Source organism: Dreissena polymorpha, chromosome 6, assembly GCF_020536995.1.
Source record: "Dreissena polymorpha isolate Duluth1 chromosome 6, UMN_Dpol_1.0, whole genome shotgun sequence".
In the NCBI taxonomy this organism is placed as follows: domain Eukaryota; kingdom Metazoa; phylum Mollusca; class Bivalvia; order Myida; family Dreissenidae; genus Dreissena; species Dreissena polymorpha.
In genome coordinates, this window is record NC_068360.1 from 60,687,029 (window position 1) to 60,694,847 (window position 7,819).

The window sequence follows — 7,819 nt, forward strand, 5'->3', positions numbered from 1 at the left end:
TTCAGTCCCTGGATCCCAACAGGTCAGACAAGAGAGTTCTAACGTTCAGTGATTATGCATTGAAGCTTGTATTACATTATATATCTAAGTCAGGCGACAGGATTGATGTAGTATGGGATACATACAGACCCGACAGCCTCAAAGCACATACTAGACAGAGTCGAGGAACATGCGATAAAATCAGAGTAAACGGATCGACTCGAATTCCTGCTAACTGGAAATCATTCTTATGTGTTGATGAAAACAAGACAACACTTTACGAGTTTCTGGCAACACAAATGAGTCTTTTGAAAACATCACAAGGACAGGTCGTTCTAACCACTTATAGAGACAATGTTTTAGTTGCTAACAACAGTACTGAGCCAGTGGAACCAGAAATTTAGCAATATCCAGCCTTGCAACCATGAAGAAGCTGATTCTCGTATGATTTTGCATGCTGTGGATGCGTATAAACAAGGCTACAAGCGCGTAATGCTTTATGAAACTGACACAGATGTCTTAGTGCTAACGATTTACACCATCAGTCAGTTTGAAAATTGTGAACTGTGGCTAGCATTTGGACACGCCAAACATTTCAGGTACATACCAGCTCATTTGATAGCCACTCGTCTTTGCAAAGATGTTTCGTTTGGCCTTTTATTTCTTCATGCATTGTCAGGATGCGATACCGTCTCTGCATTTGCAGGCATTGGCAAAAAGACAGCATATACGCTATTCATTACGCTCCTTCATCTTTTTCCAGTATTTAAACGGTTGTCAAGTCCCTTACTGTCAGTAACAGATGAGGGTTTCAAAGTTGTGGAACGATACATTATCTTATTGTACAGCAAAACCTCAGCCCATGCGTCTGTAAATGAAGCTAGGAAGCATCTCTTTTCTCAAGGAAATAGACAGATTGAAAACATTCCTCCTACCAGATGCGCACTTGTCCAGCATGCTAATAGGGCTGTGTATCGAGCAGGTCACGCGAATCCTGCGTTGCCTAAGCCTAGTGACTGGGGATGGATCAAGAACAATGGCACTTGGGTCCCATTTTGGAGTTCTCTTCCGGAAGCTGCTAAGAGTTGTAGAGAGCTTATCAAATGCAACTGTAAAAACACATGCTCTGGTAGATGTAAATGCATCAAGGCAAATTTACTCTGTACACAGTTGTGCCATTGTGAAGGCCTTTGTATAAGAGAATAAGATACTTGCATAATACGAGTATATACCACAAGTATTAGATACATTTAAGTATACACCCTATTATAAATAGATTTATATGATATGAATACATGACTTCAGTACGAATTACTGCTGTAAAGAACTAATTGTCTATAATACATTTTATGATATGTTTAGATAATACCGGTATACATGAAAAACCAAGAATAGGGCCTCATTCTGAGTTTTGATCATTTTAGTTGTGTATAATTATGCATAAACCATACATGAACAGACTATTAAATTATCATTGTTTACGAGACAATTACTACTATCGAATCTTACAAGAACAGAATTAAGATAACATATTCAACACTGAAGTTGTTTAGACTTGATCAAGTTCATTTGTTAGTTAGTTTGTTTGTAATTAAAATATAATTAGTATATGTTATATCATGCATTTGATATAAACTGAAGTTTATGAATAGATATGAAAAAAAGGTATTGTTTGGCTTAATCGTTTTACTCATACTCAGTATTGAAGCTGATATACACTAAACAATTATTAGTAGGTTCCCATGTAGGGCGTCATATATGGCTTTAACCTTAATCATTAAATATGTAATACTTGTTATGAGATACAAAAATTGATTAATTATTTAAAGATTTTTTATTGGTCCGGTGATTCAACATTATTTGTATTAATTGCATTACCAGAGAGGAATTACTTTAGTGTTCCCTATTAGGGGCCTCATTAATTTTGGGGAGGGAATTGTTTAGTTTTGCATTTAAAAAGTTGTAGGACATTTATAAAGATCTGTAGGTTCAATTAGTGGATATTTTTAAGCATAAAATGTCTATGTAAACCATTATTTTATAATTTCCCCCCTGTTAGGGCCTCATTTTTGTAATTTTACTGTGTTCTTAGTATAAAAATGTTTGATATATTAAATATTGATACGTTTTTAGATAAAGAAACAGAAGTAAATGAACAAATATGTATTGATTTTGTTTTCTATCTTGTTACTCAAAAATAAAAAATGAAAAATGGGCCCCTTTTTGGAGCCTCATTGTAGGGCATATAGAGTTATCCAATCGCGTGTCCTCACACTCATTGAATTCAGCATACCTTAAAATGGTTATATACAAAGTGTCATGCTTTCTTCACAAAGTTGAACATCTGTTTTCTATAACCTATTAACTATAAATAACCACATTTAGCTTCGCCTGCTTGCTTCTTTATGTGCAACCGTTTCATTATGCGGTGGTTGGAGTTTTGCACTTTCGCTCAAATCGCTGATTAAGAAAGCTTAATAATAACACGCACATGCACCTCATGAGTGATCCACATGTTGCTAATTAATTCAACTAGCGAATTAATAAATACCAATCAATTGAAGTGTTATATAATGTCTTAGTTTGGAATGCCTCAACTTATTTTTTCATCCAACTCGTATCTATTTTCCCTCAGTGATATCAACCTAGTGATTATATCTTTAGGTTTCTCAAGAAGGTGTTGAATTAGCACATCAGAAGGTAACTATGTTTTTATAAAACTTCTTATCCTCCCGGGAATAATAGCCTCATTAAATAGTTACTCTTACTTTCTCATATAAGGACTTGTTCACGCTTTTTTAGAAACGGAATTATGTTAATATGGGCTGGTAAATTCTCAATTAAGGCGTTAGTCCTTAACTAAGGATCAGCCCTACCTTTATAATGGCTTATAACTTCCTATTACTGACTTGCTATAACTAAATAAAGTTTACATGATCTTATGTAGAAACGTGTTTCTCATTTTCTGACAACGATAATGCCCTAAATACGAAAATCGGACAACCGCAAAACTAATAGACATTACCCGAGTTGCAGTCGCAACATCGTCGTCGAACGGTTGATTAAAACTATTGCGGTAGCTCAAGGCGAGTTATTTTTAACGTTGCTTTTCGTAATTTAGTTGAAATATGTTGTCCTTTAAGTGTCTGGTTCTGTTTCTCATCGCTGAAGGTACATAACGTCTTTTTGTTTAAACAATCATACTGCAGTTAAATAAACTTGGTCATTTCTATTGGTGTTGCTTTTTCTCGTTTTTAAGTTGTCAGAAACATTTTGGACCGTATTGCCTATCTATCCGTCTCAGATTCTGAACAATATTTATCATGTACTGAGTACATTAAAATTGTGTGATCTTATTTTTATTTAAATAAGCTAAGGAAACAAGCGTACCAAACAAAGTATGTATTCGAAAACAATCGGTTACAAAAATGTATATATTTAACTGATTTTCTAAAAAAAAAAGTTAAAAAACGCAAATTACTTGTATTATGACTGGGCATCCTTTTTAGGCGTTTACTTATTTTCTGTGGATAATCGCATTTAAAACTGTGTCCAATATTCTTGAATTCCTCAATGAACAAAGTAGATAATAAATGCTATTGTCATATAAAACAATAATTGTGTGTCATGATGTACAAACCAGTAATTGAACAGAACCGAACAAATGTTGCATACGTTTGTAAATTGATTTTACCCATTTATGCCTAGTGGACTCTCCGATCCTTCTAAATTGGATCAATTTAGTTCAAAAATTAAGGTTGTCTAGTATATGTATTTCTATATTTAGAATATTTCTTACATGAAATTTCATTAAGCAAACAGCGCAGACCCAGATGAGACGCCGCATCATGCGGCGTCTCATCTGGGTCTACGCTGTTTGCCAAGGCCTTTTTTTCTAGACGCTAGGCATCAATGGGTTAATGGCCGTTATGACCGATAACAAATGTACAGGTTTACAGTATAAACGGTATTTCTGACAAGAAACAGATTCGAGTAATTGATGATTGGATAAAAGCTCATTTAAAGCTCATTTATATTTAAGATACGTTGTGTGTAACATTATGATTATAGAGTATGATTGCTGATCATTGAAGACAAACAATCAAAAGGCGCGTTGTTAAAAAGTTTAGAAAACATCAAAACAAAATAGCATTTTTCCGGAGATTTTTTTACTGTGATTTCATGTACAGAATACTTGGTCAAGTCACTAACTACGTGCTGTTTTGTGAATTTGTAAAAGGGGCCTTTTCACGTTTTGGTAAATTGACAAAATTGCAAAAAAAATGTTTCAGAATCGCAAATTGTCGTTGTAGTTATGCTATTTGTGAGGACACAGTAATACTGAACATTTTACCATGCTCTCAAATATCCATTATGTGCATCTTTTGACGATTTAAATACCTGAAAGTTATAAAGCGTTGCAACGCGAAACGATTGAATAATTTGGAGAGTTCTGTTGTTGCCGTTATATTTTGTGATATTACGAGGACATCTTATATAAAGTATAAAATAAACATCTCATAATATGATCGCGAATGGCCGTGTGGTTAAAGCGGTAGACTTTTATTCCAGGGCTCCAGGCGTCAGTGGTCCGAGCCCCGTTGAGGGTTACTTTTTTTTTTCTTTCTTTAATTTTATTCTTGTTTTTTTACTGGAGCTAAAGATCCAATGTTTACATTTATCAATATAAAGCATTTAGTGGCAAACTTCAATACATGCCAAAATCTGTGAAAAGGCCCCTGTAATAAAACAAAATACAAGAAAAAAATATATAAATTTTTATATAAATTGCGTATGTTAAAGTTGTCTTTAACCTATTTTGTTCAAGATCAGATGATCGTAATCAATCTGTGCGCACAATCCCAAAATCTCTTCAATCACGGAAAGGGTTTTCAAATTACTTTGCATATAAATAAAGCGCTTTTTGAAATAGGAGCTGAAATTCATTTTGTCCACGATGCTGTATTCATATCAGTGCGGTTTGCTTCTCCCCCCCCCCCCTCCCACTCAACGTTGATGTAAACAAACAGCATTCTCTTTATTACAAATACAACATAAAATCCTTGTGATTTCTTTACTTAAGTCAACGTATTAACACTAAAATTGTCCAATGTCCAATATACTTTCAGTCAGTTTATAGCAATTTCGTTGTTTCTCGTAATATATGTACATTTAAAAATGAGTATCGCAACACGCATTTGGTTGATAGATAATCATCACGCCAAAATATGGTTTTGCTTGTGAAGACAATTAAAGCCGGCGAAAAGAAATTTAAGAGCGATGCAGGTTAAAACCGGAAGTTTAGGCCTTAAATGTTGCATAAAGATTTGAAAAATTTCAGCAATTGAATAATCTTCAAATGAAGCTTCAAAATAACATCTTTATCGTAAAATATTTCGAAAAGTTAACGAAAATCGGGTTTGTCCGATCTGCGTACCCATTTATATATTTTTTAGTAGAAACAAACAACATATTTGGCCTTCCTAATACTACGAATACAATTATTCGAGTATTGAGTATGCAGAATATTGAATAACACAATGATCAACATACCAGGTGCGTAATGCAGTATTGAACGAGCGAAAAAAATACCAAAAATCAACAAGGAAGTTGACACATACAGTGTTTAAATAAATTGCTAAATCTGAAGTTATTCCTTTTCCAAGCGGTTAAAAAATGATCTGAGCACAAACGTTTTAAATATAATTTTCCCAATTAAAGTTTTGTGTTTTTCATAGATTCAGCAAAGAATGAATGCCTTATATTCAAACAAACAAACAAAAACTCCTGACTAAGATTTTTTTAAATATCGGTTTGTGTATGAAACCTTTTCAATTAATCGCTAAACATTGTGTTTGTAAGGCCTTTCAGCAACATTTTGTAGTGTTTTTTCCACGCCGTTTTAGCGCGGCGAATCGCCATGCCCTTGTTTTGTTTCGCCACGCTGCCCTTTTCAAAGGCAGCCGCCTTGCCCTTTCATGACATAAGCACCCGCTGTTTTTCGCGTCCTTATTGATAACATATTAATAGGCATAATAGCCCTTTTTCCTAACTACCTTGCCGACTAGTGTCAGAGTTTGGCCCCAAGGCCGCGAAGATTCGCTCGGTTATGAATTAGTCATGCGTGAATAACCCCGTGTCAATATGTATCGATAATTTCAGTGGCATGGTAATGTATGCATACTAGTCCACAATAAAATCATGGACAGTTACTTCGGAGACTTCTATTGAAACCAAGATTTTCCTCGTGGAAAATGTGCTTTTCATGCATAATACAATATCATCAAAACATTTATCTTTAATTTAGATAATAAATTATTGACAGAATTACTGTAACCAGGGACCTATACAAACTTTGTATAGGTCCCTGCTGTAACGTTTTCTTATCTTATTAATAGGCGGACATATTATACGAGTTTACGTTGCTATGCGCACCTGTCGGTTTTCATTTTAACAAGATGGCGGACGATACAGCTAATAAATTGTGACTCTCGGCAAAAATGGCAATTTTACGATGGAGATCACACATTTAGAAGGGATAAATGAAATGCACGTGCTAAAGAACGATGCATTAATCGTTAAACACAAAAACAACATATTTATCAGTAATCTGTTCATTTGATGTAAATCACGGAAATGAGTGTTTGCAAATTGTTAGCGTTCAGTTCACTCATTTTACTGGAAAAACTTCTAACAAGATTATCGTTAGAAAATGGGATAAGACAAACATGGTTTCATTTATGTGTTAGTGGATCTGTGTATAATCAGATTCATATGCATATATTGCTTTATTATGTTTGTCATTCTGTACAGTTTATTGCAACAGCATGCTACTTTAATGGAGACATAGCAAGGTAAATGTATTAATATTATTTAAAGAAAGTTAAATACACCAATTACCATTAAATGTGCTTGTTTATATGTTTATGTGTATATGTTTCTCTCTAAACCACTTAGTCACGTAACGTTTTTGCCATTTTTACCTTAAATGCCCTTTTTTAAAGTAATGCGCCATGCCCCTTTTCCCTCCTGGGAAAAACACTACAATTTGGAAATACCTGTTATATTAAAATAGTGTTTTATGTACGTTGCATATTCTAAAAGTCTGCGAGGTGCAATGGTATAGCGTTAGATTTCGCTTTTAAAGGCCTTGAATTGGACATTTTTAGGCAAACATTTTACTTTAACTTTCATTCTTACTATTTGTTATGATTGCAAAATAGATCTGATCTTATACGTTTGGTGGTAAATACATTTAATGGCATGTTTCATAAATACGAAAAGATGTGAACAATTCACTTTAAAGGTTGACTGGTAGTAGAAATGAATGCGTCCTCTGTGCAAAACAAAATGCAAACATTGAATAGATTGTAAAGCTTTCCTAAGTATTGAAAATGTAGACAATTGGCTTTGTAATTAGGAATTCAAAAAATGCAGCAATAAATACATACGTTTTGTGGTTATATATAAACGGTAAAATTATCCCCTTGATAATGAATAACTTATTTGCGGGGCAATTCTTTATAACTCATTTGCACCGAATCGCTGTATAATTCCTTTGTGACGCATAGCTGTATAATTCCTTTGTGACGCATATCTGTATAATTCCTTTGCGGCCCATCGCAGTTTAACTCATTTGCGGGGCATCGCTGTATTATTTATTTGCGGCGCATCGCTTTATAATTCCTTGGGTGTCGCATCGCTGTATAACTCATTTGCCTCGCATCGCTGTATTATTCCTTTGAGGCGAGGGGTGAGCTACGGATGCATGTTGGTTATTACGATTTACTAAGTTGTAATAGTGTTTTTTAATGTCTTACTCAGGGACACATTCATAGGG